We start from the raw sequence: 16,991 nt of genomic DNA, 5'->3' as shown, positions 1-16,991 counted from the left end.
CTCAGTCTTCAAGGGGGACCTGACCCATGAAAAACAAAGAGTTGCCGTGGTGACTGGAAGGTGGAAGGCGTGTCAGGATCCTGGCAGAAAGACAGGAGGGTTGGGCTGGGTGCTTGTGTTAGGGCCTCTCTCTCGCTCTCTCTCTCTTCCTCTCACTCTCTCTCCCTCTCTCTCTCTCTCTCTCTCTCTCTCTGTCACTCTCCCTGCAGCATGTGGGAGGCTGGGGAGAGAACAAATACCACATCTCAATAAGACAGAGAGAGAGAGATGCATTTTACATTACATTTTAGTCATTTAGCAGACGCTCTTATCCAGAGCGACTGAGTGCATACATTATTTAAAAAAACAAAAAAAACAATTCATACTGGCCCCCCGTGGGAATCGAACCCACAACCCTGGCATTGCAAACGCCATGCTCTACCAACTGAGCTACATCCCTGCCAGCCATTCCCTCCCCTACCCTGGACCACGCTGGGCCATTTGTGCGCCGCCCCATGGGTCTCCCGGTCGCGGATGCCACCTTCCTTTTTCTCGCTCAGCACAGACGCAACGGCTTCCTTCCCCTGACCGCTTCTCATTCGCTTGCAGCATAACTATGTGATAACAATACATCACCAATGATGTAAAGCCTAAATTGAACCACAAATTGTTATGGTAGTGTAATGTAATGCCACATCCTTAAACAGCCATAGTTACTGGCACTAAGGAGGTGACTTTACCGTGGCTGTAATCAAGGACAGTGACAGAATAGTAAGGGCCATGGTGAAGTCAGACTGGAGGCTCATTCATTAGGGGAGGAGGAAGGGCTTGTGCATATCGTAAAGCTGTCGGAAGAGAATAAGAGTTCAATTTCAATTTCCCACTTTGAGCACTGACACAAGGCCCTAACTCTGTTAGATTTAGTGTCAGTTAGGTGGCTCACAGCACTTAGTAGGGTTGTCACGAAACCAGTATCGGGATGTTCAGATGTATCGTGGCAAGGAAACAAAACATGAAGCAGACTGAATTTCCTGAGGAAAACAGTCCTGATGTTAGAAACAAACGGCATTATGTTGTCACCCAGAATCACATGTTTATTTTCCAAGCTATAGCACACACTTTGTTACATACAGTAGGTTTTTAAAGGAGCAAAGAGTTTAGTCTGCTTTGTGTTTTCCTATTTGGAAAATCAGGTATTGTAGTATCGCCATACTGATATTGTGACAACCCTAGCGCTTAGATTGGACTGTTTTCAGAACCTCAATAAGATTGGGATGTGTGGTCTGGTGTAGTGTAGAGAGAAAGAAAAATGGTTTTGAGAGGAAATAGTCTGTTCTGTGAAAAACCATATATGGTCTTATTTCTCTGAAGTGTAGACTGTATTGAGTGCCCTTTACTAAAGCAGACTTCAATACAAAGTGCAATTTTACTCTGGAAGTGGCAAGCTGCAGGTAGCCGGGACTTCATCTTTAAAATGAAAATATTCCTTCCACTGCACTTTGTTCTCTCTGGGAGAACTCAGAGTCCCTTTTCACCCTGCCCATGAAAAGTTTCTTAATTCCTTTCAAGAAGACATTTAAATTCATCAGACCTAAAGCTATCCGTTGTGAGTGATACTGATAAAGAAAACCAGCCTATTTAAGACTTGGAGATGGGAGTGAAATGTGAACTGTATGTTAATTCAGAGCAGACCAGAGCACTAGAAACACACAATAACAGCTAGCCCAGATACTTAACCCACTCAGTGTGCGTGCCTTCTGGACTATTGGCCTCAGACAAATTAACTTACTCCAGAGGAGCTTCTCCGTGAATTTCTCCTTTAAAGTCTCATTTTTCCAGGTGACTACGTTTCATGACTTTAATGTAGTATTTAATGACTCTGGCACGCTTGATAAAGCAAGTCATTAAAATGTGTTGTAAGATATCGGCTCACCACTGTCCAACAGAAGAAGGGGTACAGGCCCACTAATGCTGCTCTCTACTCTCCTCTCTGCTTTAGATTTAGAGGACCAATAGCATCTAGAAGTACTGATTTAGCTGAGTTACTGATTTGTTCCAGTTAAATACCATGATTTACCATCCCATCCCCATCGTATGCATCTTTAATGATAATGAGCTTATTGGTGATGAGATCAATATAGGGGTACGGTTTCAATTCCAAGTTGTGATGTGACATGGCGTTTGACTATGCTCCCCTGCTTTAAATTCCAGTGGTAAAATCCATATTGCAATACTTAACAGCCAAAGATATGCTAGAGAGTTACTGTAGCTAGCATTGTAAAGCATCCTCTTCTCCTGACCCTGGAAAAACACTGTGGGCTCTGGGCTCTGCTCTGTTCGGTTCCACCATTGTTTAAGCCTGTTGTTTGTTTTGCTGGAATAAACAATGGGCAGCACTTAGGGCTTAAGGCACAGCCATTTAGTATTCCTCAGGCCTCTGCTACTCACACAGGGGGATGTGGAGGTCCCTGCCTTACTGAATGCCTGCCTCCCTGCCTGCCTGCCTGCCTCCCTGCCTGGCTTCCGTCTCCTCTGCCCTAAGGCACAGGAATCGGGAGGGACCCAGTCCCAGTCCCCTCACTCGTGAGCGACGGAGAAGAGGTATATTGAGGCATTTGTCAGCTAAACAAGGAAGGTGTCACAGACTATTTTGAAGCTGTAGCTCATCCACAGATATACATTCAGTAAGTCTCTTCATATGAGGAAGCCAGTGAGTGCTCCTCCCCAGCTGAGTCTCTCTCAAATCACTCTATTGAGATGTGGCACGGAGTCTGAGCGCTGAGCGAACCGGGCTCTGCAGGAGAGGGTTCATCTCTCGGGGACCAAAACATCCCCCTGCTTATCACACTCTCACTTGTTCAGTTCTCTGCTCATTACCAGTTGATTGGCTTATTTGTGCCCTACATTCCCTTTCAGGACTGTGTCCGTTCGCTTTTAGTCGTCTGGGTACTGGTAGCTAATACTGTACCAGGGAGAAGGGGTTCACAGTGGAATGGTGGTACAGGGACTGATAGTGACTACGGTATATGGATCCATGTATTATAATTATATTATGACTGAATCTCAGTGTGCTATGCTTTAACCTTGATGAGCCAGTGGCAGGGTGAAATGAGTGTGTCTCAGTTTGTACCATCACCATGCCCTGAGGATGCTGCAGTCATCATGTAGGTCCACCTCTGCACTGGGACCTCAGCTGGTTCACACTAATGATAGCTTTCTCTCTATCGCCTGCAGCAAGTTGTGTGCCTGACTGGAACTCAAGGCCCAGACAAAGGGCTCTACATTGAACACACACACTAACTAGTGCTGCAGAAGAGAAAGACCACTCTTCCCTCAGCACGCCTACTTTGCTCCCTGTGTATATATGGGAATATTCCACTGACTTAATTATAGTCTACTATACATCTAAATGTGTTTTATTGATATCAGTCAATCCAAGATTTCACCTGGAGTGAAAACAATTCAAGGAAAAGCATACGAACGTAGTAAAGTAGTAAAACAATAACCATGGACGCCAACTGTATGTAATGATGGTGCAGGGAAATGCCGGGACCATACAGTTCCTATCAGACATCTGTCTATAGATGTCTGGGATAATTGGCCTTCAAGGAGTTTTCACTCCATCAGGTGCTGTTGTTTTATTCATATCTTACCCAAACAAATATATTCTCCTGCCTTAGGGAAGAGGGGGTGGGGGACAACAGGGTTCTTCTACTCTCTGTCTCTCATGTACCTCTCCTCTCTCTCCTCTCCCCTCCCTGGCTTCTGTAAAGGAGATGAAACGAGGGCTGTTCCCATTCCACACAGGCATGGAGGTGCATTAAATCCTCAGCTAATTGTATTACATCTCTGCCTGTTAAATTGAAATCATGCATCATAGCACTGCAGTCTGATGGGATGTGCAGGAGGCCCTGTGTTGGGGATCTAAATAAATATCTGCATGTGCCTAGGAATAGGGCAGCTTTTAACAAGGCACACCAAACTATCCGTTTTTCATAATACTGTAAATATTGAAGGAGACACATCTCCTGTTAAACTAACAGTAGGAATCATTACGGTGGTAGAAAGGAGTAATGATGTACAGTGAGGGGGAAAAAGTATTTGATCCCCTGCTGATTTTGTACGTTTGCCCACTGACAAAGACATGATCAGTCTATAATGTTAATGGTAGGTTTATTTGAACAGTGAGAGACAGAATAACAACAACAAAAATCCAGAAAAACGCATGTCAAAAATGTTATAAATTGATTTGCATTTTAATGAGGGAAATAAGTACCTACTCATTTAAGACTCTCAGGAGCAATTCCCCGATTCCATTAGATTTTTATCTCTGTTATTCTGCTCATATCATACAGTATGTAACATCCTTTTGTAGGTGCACAAAGCCTTGTACTTGAACCGCTTTGAACCTCCCCAGTAATACACCTAATCTAAAACCTTTTAACACCTCTGTCTCGTTGTGCTGTAAGAGAGAGTGGACTCCGCTGGGATTGACAACAATAGTCTCCATCATATAGACAGTTTAGTTGTGTGCAACTATGGGGAAAATAAGAAATGGTTGGCTTAGATTATTGACACCATGTAAAGTATATTTTGTCTCCAATGTTTATTGAAAACATAAGTACATTTGCTCAATGAGCACTTGTTGTCTCTCAAATACATCGTTACAGCTGTTGGTTAGCTAGCTAGTGAATTTTTGCCATATTAGCATAGACGTGACATCAGTTAAAACACCTCAAAACAAGACATGGGTATCAAGAACAAGATAAAACTAGATGAAACGAGCCACCTACGATTCATCACATTATTATTATCCAAAAGAAGACAGAGATACAGACATTGACATTCATTGTAGTGTTGAATGGGATTGCAAATTTCGGGGACAAAACAAAACTTAACTCACATATACAAAAAGAAAAGGAAAAATTCCTATTAGTTGGTACATATTACAAGAAGACAGCATATACAGTACCAGTCAAAAGTTTGGACACACCTACTCATTCGCGGGTTTTTCTTTATTTTTACGATTTTCTACATTGTAGAATAATAGTGAAGACATCAAAACCATGAAATAACACTAATGGAATCATGTAGTAACCAAAAAAGTGTTAACAAATCTAAATATATTTTATATTTGAGATTCTTCTAATAGCCACCCTTTGCCTTGATGACAGCTTTGCACACTCTTGGCATTCTCTCAACCAGCTTCTGGAATGCAGGCTATTTGAAGAATCTCAAATATAAAATCTATATAGATTTTTGTAAAACATTGGACTTCTATTGGAGGTATTGTATCGAATCTTTTCCATATGCATTACATTCCCTAAATCCCGTAACCACATTTCAAAGGTAGATACAGTCTCCGGATCACCACCTCAAGCTGAACCTTGGCAAGACGGAGCTGCTCTTCCTCCCGGGGAAGGACTGCCCGTTCCATGATCTCGCCATCACGGTTGACAACTCCGTTGTGTCCTCCTCCCAGAGTGCGAAGAGCCTTGGCGTGACCCTGGACAACACCCTGTCGTTCTCCGCTAACATCAAGGCGGTGACCCGATCATGTAGGTTCATGCTCTACAACATTCGGAGAGTACGACCCTGCCTTACACAGGAAGCGGCACAGGTCCTAATCCAGGCACTTGTCATCTCCCGTCTGGATTACTGCAACTCGCTGTTGGCTGGGCTCCCTACCTGTGCCATTAAACCCCTACAACTCATCCAGAATGCCGCAGCCCGTCTGTTGTTCAACCTTCCCAAGTTCTCTCACGTCACCCCGCTCCTCCGCACACTCCACTGGCTTCCAGTTGAAGCTCGCATCTGCTACAAGACCATGGTGCTTGCCTACAGAGCTGTGAGGGGAACGGCACCTCCGTACCTTCAGGCTCTGATCAGTCCCTACACCCAAACGAGGGCATTGTATTCATCCACCTCTGGCCTGCTGGCTCCCTACCTCTGCAGAAGCACAGTTCCCGCTCAGCCCAGTCAAAACTGTTCGCTGCTCTGGCACCCCAATGGTGGAACAAGCTCCCTCACGACGCCAGGACAGCGGAGTCACTCACCACCTTCCGGAGACATTTGAAACCCCACCTCTTTAAGGAATACCTGGGATAGGATAAAGTAATCCTTCTACCCCCCCCAAAAAAAAGAAAAAAAACATTGTAAAGTGGTTATCCCACTGGCTATAAGGTGAATGCACCAATTTGTAAGTCGCTCTGGATAAGAGCGTCTGCTAAATGACGTAAATGTAAATGTAAATGTCTCCAATTTCCAAAATTGCAATATGAGCCTTTTGGCTAATAGAGTACAAAGAGAGACAGCCTTCCCTTCCTGGTTATTCCCAACTGTACCAAACAGAGCCATCAATGGGTCTGGGTCTATAACTCTTTCAAAGGCTTTAGATAAGTAGTCAAAAATGAGAGCCCAGTAAACATGTAACTTAGGACATGTCCAAAATAAGTGGGTCAAAGTCCCCTCATCCTGCTTCCACCTCTCACACAGTGGTTGAACCTTTGAGTAATGTAACCTGTGTATCACCTCATTCACTGAACTGTGTGGTTTATATTCCTGAGAGCTTCTACCCAGTCCTCATCTGAGATATCTGAACCAAGTTCCTGCTCCCAAGCCCTTTTAATAGTGTCTGTGGTTACCTCTATGTGGGCCTGTAGCACATCATAAAGTCTAGAGACCGACCCTTTTGAATGGGGTTTGACAAGGATAAGGCTATCTAATGTAGGATTATTTGGCTTAATGCCATACTGTGGGCTTCTTGTCATTGTTGCTAGCTATCTGGCCATCTAGAATCACAACAACACACTGCCATCTGCCCCATTGAAGGGTGCGCATTGTTTTCGTGACGTTGTCAGCTAACCTGTCTATAGACACTTACATTTTTTGGGCTGTCTGTTGGTCATACTTTACCCCATACAGAACTGTGGTGTGTGAGACTGATCTTTGAACATGATCCTGTCATGTGTGGAGTGGAGTTTCTACAGTGGATGTTGATCAATAATCTGATAGGTTTCTCTATTGCAATGTGAGCAAGATGCAGTGGCAGTTGAAAGGACAGAGAAAACACACTGCAGCTTGTTTGGAAAGGAAGTGATTAAGCCATCCTATTGGGGTTTACAAAGGAGGCGTTTTATATATCTAATCAAACAAGCACTAAAGTGCAATTACTAGCATGATTAGGGCCAATTAGTTGGGATCCATTTCACTGTTGTTGCCTGCAATACGATATAGGGGCTGCCAATGCCACTGTGTCTCTGTTAACACCAGTCTTGTTTTCATTTGGTCTGTACTGTACATCCAGCAAACTATAGGCTCATTTAAATAAATCCAGTAGAATATAAACATTATTGTTTCCTTGTTGTCAAGTTAAGTAATAGAATAGTTAGGCTGCTGTGAAAGAAACTGATAAACCTCCTTCCCAGGTAGATACAGTAAGTCATATTATGAAAAACATGGGTATGGACAGTAGTTGTGTTACACAAAGATACAGCATAAGCTCCAAATCACCCGGGAACAGCCATAGAGAAACCACTTTGATATTCCTCTTTTGTCATACATATTAGAATGTCCTAATTATAGGAAGCACATGGGAGAAAACATCTCTATTGGACTGTAGTGCTGTTTTTATGAGCTTTCTAGTCATTTCCTCACTGTGACGCTCATAGTCACTATTCTCATTAAGGCTGCTTGTTCAAAAAGCACCAACTGTGATTTGTACCAGGGTTTAGTCGTCAGGCCTGTCACATGTTTTACTGCAATCAGATGAGAGAGACTTGGACACAATAGGCATGTGGCACAGGATTCACATTGACATGGTTATGAGTCGTTCAGAGGAGGATATCTTTGTGAGAGTAGATGTCTAGGGGAAAAATGTTGTTCGCTATGCAGATCGTTCTGCATTATATTTCATTTTGAATTAGGGGTATACCAGGGGACAGAATACACATTTCCCTGAACAGGTAGGACAGATGTATTATGTATTTGTTGTGATAAGTCATCATTCACATGGTAATGTATTCAAATTCAATAAAAGCTGCAGTTAATTCAAACGGCTCAGCTCAAACAAAGCAGAATTTGGGAAAGCTATTTGGGGACTGGGAGGATTGAATGATTCACACCTCAGCAATTCTATTGATAGGTAGGTAGACACACAGACACTCTGCACATACAAAATAGATACAGGCAGACAGAATACATTGAAGGAGAGGTAAAACATACACACTCTTGGTAGAAATCTTCAGTCAACAGTAAAAAAGAGGGGTGGATTTATTCAGAACCAAACAAAGAGGAAGTGAAAGGTCATTGGTACCAATGGGAGGCAGTTACTCTTAGCTACCAATACTTCCCCATTGGGAGTGGGCAAGGCTGGGCTGGCTGCTAGAAGATACTGAAAATAATAGAGGGAGGAGGAGGAGGAAGGAGGAGCGTAGAGGAGAGCAGCTGGTGGGGGATGGGGTAAGGCAGGGCTACACGCCTGTATCACTACAACACTACTACTGCTCAGGACCAGAGACAGAGGTAAGACATATAGTTACATGCCTTATTATTATTGCCCTGTATGAGTCTCTGCAAGTCAGATATCTACAGCATGTGTCGTTATCACATTTCCTATTGTACCCACTATAACGATAGAAAGCTGGGTTGAATGGGGAATCATATGTTCTGTATATGTGTGACTGTGTATGTGTGCTTCTGGAGCTCTACCTAGGGCACCCCTAGACACAGCCTCCTGACGGACAGGGAGATGGGGAGAGGGCCTCTGCCTCTCTGTGGATGCTGGATTGAGGGATAATTAGCCTTTGCAATCACCGGTGATGGAAAACGTAATTATGGGCAGAGAGAGAGAGAAGAGGGGCCAGTTGTTAGTGGCAACTGGTGGAGATGAGACAGGTGGAACTAACGTAGAGGAGAGGAGGAGAGAAAGTGGGACACAAGGTCAGTGTTCCCTCACTCTCTCTTTAAATCGCAGTATTTTAATACTCATCTAATGTTTTTGTGCTGGCACTCGTCTTCCCAGCCTTGTGTGTGTGCGTCCTCTATTAATGGCTTCTCACATGATTTATACCCTCCCTTCACTGTTTGATAGCTTTCTAATGAGATTGTTGAATTTGTTTAGGGGCCTGCGTGCGGAAGCACCAGAAATACCCCAACATAATCTCTCCCTGCTCGCCTCGTGGCCGCACCCTAACAATGATTCTAGCAATCTGAATTAGGAGAATGATCCCAATCTCCCAGGCGAGCCATTATCCACCCTGCTGTGTGCAGATCAATACCAGCCCAGATACTCTGGGAGACTGAACATCTCGCCAATCTCTCCCGATGTTAGAGGAGTGAATATTCACAGGCCTCTGTGTAGAGATGACCTCCGTTTGAGTATGGATCGTATGACTGTCAGAGTCCAGTTAGTTTAAGGCTCCCTCTTTGTTTCATTCTCTTGCCTCAGACGTTTGTCCGCGGGCCAAACAGAACTCAATGCAAAGCGCTGTATTGAGCAGAGTTCTGTGTTGTGTCAAGGCTAATGCAGTAGTGCTAAGTAAGCACTTAAGTGTGGGTCTGGGTGTGGGTTAGCTACTCGAGAACCTGTGTGACTCAATAGCAGTAATTGATCAGGTCTTTCAGTGGTGAAGAGATCCTGTGTCCAGTCCCAGGTTGAGAGAAAGAGAGAGAGGGTTTTGTGTTCAGCAGGGGAATCAATGTGCATCAGCCTTTTGTAAAGGCATGGATGCTATGTTAGGATGAGTTAGAGCTAATTTAGAGGTATGCACAGAGCCACATACTCTTTGTTTTGTCAGACTAGTTCTCCTGATCATTACCACAGTGAGATGCACATTATGGTTGTTTGGAACTGTGTTTCCATACTGAGATCAATGCGACTACAATGCTAGTTGTAATATGCTGGGGACTCCTGGGGGTAGATGTGGTTTCACATGAGGTGTGTATGTGGTTAAAAGCCTTTAATATTTTTTATTGTATTCTTTTGTAAAATTTTTAGGGGTATATTAGCTTTGATATTGCAGATAGCTTGTGGCTGCCATCAATGTAATTGTCTGCATTATTTCCAATCCCCCATATATACAGTATAGTTTTTGTAAATACATACATTTATATAACATATATATATATATTTTACTTTATTATTTTCCCCTAACCCTACCACCCCTCCCCGAATCGAAGTGAACTAATGGACAACAACACTTAGGTTTCTACTTCCAGCTTATACATACTATATACATTTTACGGACACAGTATATTTTTACAATAGTTATCTTTTGTTTGTTTTTAGTCCCATCCTTCAGCTACCCTCAACCCCTCCCATCTATCTCTGAAGACCATCCAGTTTTGATTTCTATTTGCCATATATTTTTCAACTTTGCTATGGTGTTTTACAAAAGTTCTGAACCCTTTCTATCATCTCTCATAATTTCTAAAGATTGTAAATTAAAGATAAACATTTTTGCTAAGAGTATTATTACATTATTTATCGATTGAATATGACTTTTCAAATCACCCAGCAGTGTTATTTGCAGTGTTAGCTCCAGTTAAATGTTGCAATTCTTCAGCCATTCCTGAACCTGCGACCAAAAACAAGCTACGTATGGACAGTACCAAAACAAATAATCGAATGATTCTGTCTCTTCACAGCAAAATCTGCAGAGCTGGGATGGTTGTATCCCCCATTTATATAACATTCTATTGATTGCAAGAATTTTGTATAATAATTTAAATTGAAAAAAAAAAAAGTTTTGAATCCCGCATCATTTTGTGTATCAGTTCATAATCCATGTGCTATGGAATCGGAACATCAACAATCTCTTCCCAACCATTTTGCAATCTATATGGCACAGCTGTCAATTTTGGTCCTTAAATGAAACTGGTATCCTTTTTATTTATCACAATTTTCTTTAACCAACTTTGGTCTTTAATGCAGGGCCGACAGACAAGTTCCTTACTTTCTCCCCCTTCCACTTGCCTATTCAATTTTTGCAGTAATGCTGCAATTAGTTGGTTGTAATTTTGGGTAGAGCGGTGGTTAAAAGCACTGGTTCCCTCACTATGTCTTTCTGTTGTGATGAGGAAAAGCTAAATATCCTCCCTTTCCTTCCTAGCTGTCAGTCATAGTGCATCTCTAATTGGCCCAAACAGGTTTTCACAGTAGGACAACACAGTGGTCACTGTGTCTAAAAGGCTCACTCACTGGGGGAGGGGGCTGCACAACACTTACAAAACTGTATCTTTATAGCCTTCCTGCACTGTATTTCATTAAATGTTATTTGTGATGGTTGTACTGTGGCAGTATAGCTCTAATGGTGTGGTTCTGTCTTTCTGCATTCTGTAGGACTGAGGACAGTTGAGATGCATGGCCTGTAAGCAGCCAGTGCCAGCGATGGCTCATAGGAAGAGGCCAGGGACCAGTGGCTCCAGCTGCAGCATGGTGGAGCCCCCCGCCCGGCCGCCCTGCCCCGCCGCCTACCCCCCAGAGCAGCACAGCCAGGACCATGAGGAGGGGCCTGGGGAGGGGGAGGAGGAGGAGGAGGAGGAGGTCCACTACTGCCGCCAGCAGGGCCTGAAGCCAGAGCTGACGGACAGCCGGCCGGCCACACCTACTACACCGGAGCCGGAACACGAGCATGAACACAGCCATGACCACGATCACCCAGACTGCCAGGACCATGATGACCACAGTCACAGCGACGACCATGCAGAGTGCCATGGCCACGACCACGAGCATGCAGACTGTCATGGTCACGATCACGGTCACAGTCACGACGATGTAGACTGCCATGACCACGACCATGGCCATGTCCAGAGTCACATCAATGACCACGACCATGCAGGCTGCCAAGGCCACCGCCACGACCACGCTGACAGCCTGGACGGAGACTCCAGCTCTGACTATGTAAACAACACCTCAGAGGAGGAGGACTATGATGAAGGTCTGCCGGAGGAGGACGAGGGCGTCACCTACTACATCCGCTATTGCCCTGAGGATGACAGCTACCTGGAGGGCAGCATGGACTGCAATGAGGCAGAGGCTGACTATACCGCCAGCACCGTGCAGCACGTCCGGGCTGAGCCGCCGGCCGACACAGACGAGTGCCAGGAGGCGGTGGAGGAGTGGGTGGAGGGTGGGGTGGAGGTGGGAGAGGTGCGCTGTGAGGTGGTGGAGCAGGACCCAGATGAACAGATCTACGACGGGCGGCCGGAGCCCATCCTGGACCACCACCCTCACCCCGCCGCTGTCCTGCATGAGTCCCCCGCACCCACAGAGGAGGAAGAAGAGGAGGGGGAGGAGTACCTTCCTAACGATGAGGAGGAGGTAGAGGAGGAGAGAGCTGGGGTTGGCTACACTGGGGACTGCTATGCGCCGGAGGAGGACAATGGGAACTCTGTGGTTCACGTACCGCGGTCTCCATACCGTGGCCGTAAGGTGGTAGTGGAGGGGGAGACGGGGGAGGAGACAGGGGAGGAGACGGGGGAGGAGGACATTGACCAGATAGTGGCAGAGATCAAGATGAGTATGAGCATGGGTAGCCTGAGCAGTGGTGGGACTGACCAGAGCCCTGAGGAGCTGGTGCAAGACAGTGCACCCAGTGATTACCACCCTCCTGAGGCCCATGCCAAGCCTGAGCCTGCCCCCTACACCCCAACCCCACACCGCCACGACAGCAGACCCAAGTCCCTCAACCTCCCCTCCACACGACACAACAACCCTGATCTCCAGAGGGGCTTCAAGGTTCGCTCCCGCACCCCTGAGGAGCGACAGCGGTGGGCTCAAGAACAGGTGAGAGGGAGAGGCCATTTTGATGGGTATTTTATACACACGCTCATTGAATCTACTCTATTGAAATGATGTGAATGAAAAGTCAGGCATACAGTTTAGGTGATGAGAAGGTTGTCAGAATATAAATCCAACGTTTAATCTCTCTTCCACATTTTACAGGGAGATCAAGGGCTGAGTGATCAAAGTTATTTTCAGACTTAATTTTTCCGATTCAAACACTAATCTCCTGGATAAACATGACTTGGGTTTTGAATCGTCTAGATTTTGGGGCATTTACCAAAGTATCCATTTTAAAAGGACTAAACCAACCCTTAAACCACGGTCCTCCTTCTTTACACTTTACCTTAGTGGGGGATGGTCCAATGCCCTCAGGGAGAGATCTGTATAGAGTAACGTTATACATTAAAGGTCAAATCGGGGTTGCTTATATTTGTCCTGTTTCACACGCGTACAAGTGTGTAACCTGTACAGTGTGTGGTGAAATGGAAATGTTTTTTTTGCATATCCCACTCCCCCTGAGACACCCTTGGAGAGTGGGGTCACGGCATGTGTTTAATACACAAGATGTACGGTCAGGTTATGTTCAGATTCTGGAGCAGACCTATGCCATTGGAACTGATAAAACAAGATTTGTGATAGGGAGGTATTTATTATGTGTGAGGTGGTTGACAGGCAGGTTATTGCATTGTAGCTATAGTGTAGCTAGTGAGACCCTTCCCTTCCCCCAGCTGGAGACCCATCCCCCAGCCACAGCCAGACACCTTGAGCTCCCCTCTCCATCTCTCCACTGCCCTCATTCAGATCCAGCCTGTTCTTGTATTCCCCACACACACACACACACACACACACACACACACACACACACACACACACACACACACACACACACACACACACACACACACACACACACACACACACACACACACACACACACACACACACACACACACACACACACACACACACATAGCCTCTTCCTGTCCTCCCCCAAGCCGCTCTCTGAGTCCTACCATGCTCTCCCCCAGCCCAGCCAGATGGTGAGGTGAGGGGAGAGCCTATGTGTGCCCTGCGGTATGGGACGGCAGCATGCTGATACACACCTGCTCCATTGTGTGGATGTGTGTTATGCATAACAGTGTGTATGGTTGTGTGTGTCTGTGTGTGTTCTCTTTACTGTGTTGTTGGAGAGAAGTGGGACATGCCACATAACTGGATTATATTGGAAGCAAGCACATATTGTGCAGAACAGTCACTGACAACCAAAATAAAAAATCTACTGCCCAGGTTAAATTCGGTGACTGTTTGTGATTTTACGCAGCAGTTGTAAATGTTTTGCAAAATGCTTTCAGTGTTCAGGTACTGTGTTTAAGTCTCACTGAAGTGTTTGAAAACATCAGATTCAGGCTGGATACTTCCTCCTTCCTCAGGGCAGATATTTGTTTTATCCTGTCAAACAACAAATGGAAATGATTATTAATTAATTACTGTTTGCTCAAGCTGATGTGTAGATGTTGAATATTAATCAGGATTTATGATTGTGCTGTTGCTGTAAATAGAAGGATTGTTGAATTATGTTAATATGAAATTAGAGCAATTTCATAATCTTTAATTTTTCTTTATCATGCTTTGCTTTACCATGCTTTGCAAAGTAAATGTGAACTGTCATGACTATAGCGGTACTCAAAACACCATTATGTTGTGTGTGTAATTCAGAGAAAAACGTGTTACTGAACTCAATTCATGTCTAATAATAGCATGACCGTATTTTTTTTTCATTACACCTACTCTCTTTTCTCCGACCCATAGAGAAATGTACCGGACTGTATTACTAATGTATGTTAGCTGTAGCTCCCTAAGGGACCGGCCCTTTTTTTTCAATTTCTACTGTCTGCTTGGAAATGTACTATTAACTCTCTGTTGCCCGCTGGTCCCTGTTTAACCCCTGGTTTAACCCCCACAGATGACCAACGGTGCAGAGCAGCCCAGGAAACAGCAGCGCTCTGACCTCAACGTGCCGCTGGAGAACAACAATGTCCCGGAGGTAAACTGTCTCTGTCTGGACCTGGCTCGTCTGAGGCAGCAGTCCAAACTCATTGTGACAGATGATATTATGTGGAATACATAACAGTAGGATTACCGTCCTGTGCTTGCCTTCAGAGCCCGTGTCATGGGTGTGAAGGGATTTTCTTCTGATTATTATCATACAGATTATTTATCATCAAATCAAATCAAGCTTTATTTATACAGCACATTTCAGACATGGAATGCAACACAATGTGCTTTACAGGAAAAAACAAATAAAAAACTATACAAATAAAAGCTGAAATATGTAATACACAACAAACATAAGATACATAACAAAATAACAAACTGAACAACTAAAAAGCACCCTAAGGAAAAGCAAAGCTAAAAATATGTGTTTTAAGATCTCTTTTAAATATGTCCACAGTTTCGGCCCCCCTCAGGTTCTCTGGCAGGCTGTTCCAGAGGCTGGGGGCATAATAACTAAAGGCTGCCTCTCCGTGCCTCTTGGTCCTAGGCTTTGGGATAGTTAAAAGGCCAGTCCCAGAGGATTTATGAGAATCAATTAACTGTGTTTATGAATTAATGAAGTCCCTGTCTCCAGCTAACACAGTGTGGTTGTCCAGTTTGCTTAAGGAAATCACCACTGTTATTAATGTGGACATTTCTCTCAGGGACATTCTGTACAATGCTGCTATCCTCCTCCCCCACTTCCATTGCTCTGAAAGGAAGGGAATTGGCTGTGCCCTTTTTTGACTCAGCAGTCAAACCACTGGTTGGGAGCAGCAAGCTGTGTGTTTACATCAGGGAAAACCACTCAACCTTGATCTGACTGTTGAAATGACGCTCAGAGACACAGCCCTTTCTGCTCTGAACAACCTCCATAAGAGCCCTCTCCTCTGCCCAACCCAGACTTGACTTATTATCCTAACATGGTTTTGTCCAGCCAGGCTTTCATTCACACGACAGCACTAAGCCTGGAGAGCACAGCCGAACTGCAGAGCGAGGCACATCTTCACTTTAAAGGTTGTCTAGTATGATACGGAAGCATTTAAGTATCGGCAAAGCAACAGCTGGGTGTATATTTGCGGGAGGCCACTATAGCATAAGTGTACCAACACATACTAGGATGTTGTTTCCCTTTAAGTTATCAAGTGGATTGACAGTGCTCCTGGGCCTTCCTCACAGACTGTAATGAACGGCCACTCATATTTCAGCCTGGACCCTCCATTTGAGTGGCATGTCTTTCAAGTGATGGCCATAACTCAGAGTGCTTTAATGTGTGGCTATATCATGCAGAGCTCTGTAGAAGTATTGATATACAGTAGTGTTTCACATCTGAAGATGTAGGCATGTCATGACCTTGCATGTTAACATGGACCACTGTTTACAATCAGGTCGATGCCATGAAGTTGTACTTCCTTTGATCTGTACTATACACTCTTAGAAAAAATTGTTCAAAAGGGTTGTTCGGCTGTCCCCGTAGGATAACCCTTTTTGCTTCCAGGTAGGACCCTTTTGAGTTCCATGTAGAACTCTCTGTGGAAAGGCTTCTACATGGAACCCAAAAGGGTTCTACCTGGAACCAAAAAGGGTTCTTCAAAGGGTTATCCTATGGAGACAGCCGAAGAACCCTTTTAGGTTCTAGATAGCACCTTTTTTTCGAAGAGTGTAGCACACTTCTATGTATTCAGTTTTTGCATCGTTTCTTACATTTTCTTCCTTATCTGTTCATGAATAGGGTTTGTATCAATTTCATAGGCTACTTTGAACTGATGTTCAAAAATGCTTCATCTTCTTTGATAGAATGAAGCTTTTGGTGTTTGTTGGTCTGTTGTCTGTTGTTTGTTGTGGAAGCCAAAAGCCTTGCAGAGTGGCGGTTTTCCTTTGAGTTTCATGAAATGAGATAATGCATATTTCATTCTGTTTCACTACTTCAGAGAGTTCAATCAAGACTTTGTGTTTTTCAGGAAACAAAGAAAGCTGCATCTTTCCCCAGCTTTGTTGATGGTAAGCTACCTCTACATTTGTTTCATTTAACTCTGTCTCATAACTACTCCAGATGTTTCAATATGTTGAGGATGAAATCAAAATACAAAAATGCATCAAATTCATCAAATTCACAACATCCAAAACAGATATTCCCTGTAAGAGGCTTATATCACTTTGGGTGCAGGGATCTGCTCATTCCAAGGATATT

The 16,991-nt window shown here is 44.3% G+C and overlaps 1 pseudogene; it reads left to right on the top strand.

Moving 5' to 3' along the window:
- Positions 1 to 16,991, top strand: part of LOC123487315 — a 49,854-nt pseudogene that overhangs the window by 17,724 nt on the left and 15,139 nt on the right.

The sequence above is a fragment of the Coregonus clupeaformis genome, unplaced genomic scaffold (genome assembly GCF_020615455.1).
Source record: "Coregonus clupeaformis isolate EN_2021a unplaced genomic scaffold, ASM2061545v1 scaf1636, whole genome shotgun sequence".
Taxonomy (NCBI): domain Eukaryota; kingdom Metazoa; phylum Chordata; class Actinopteri; order Salmoniformes; family Salmonidae; genus Coregonus; species Coregonus clupeaformis.
This window is presented reverse-complemented; position numbering and strand designations above follow the sequence as displayed.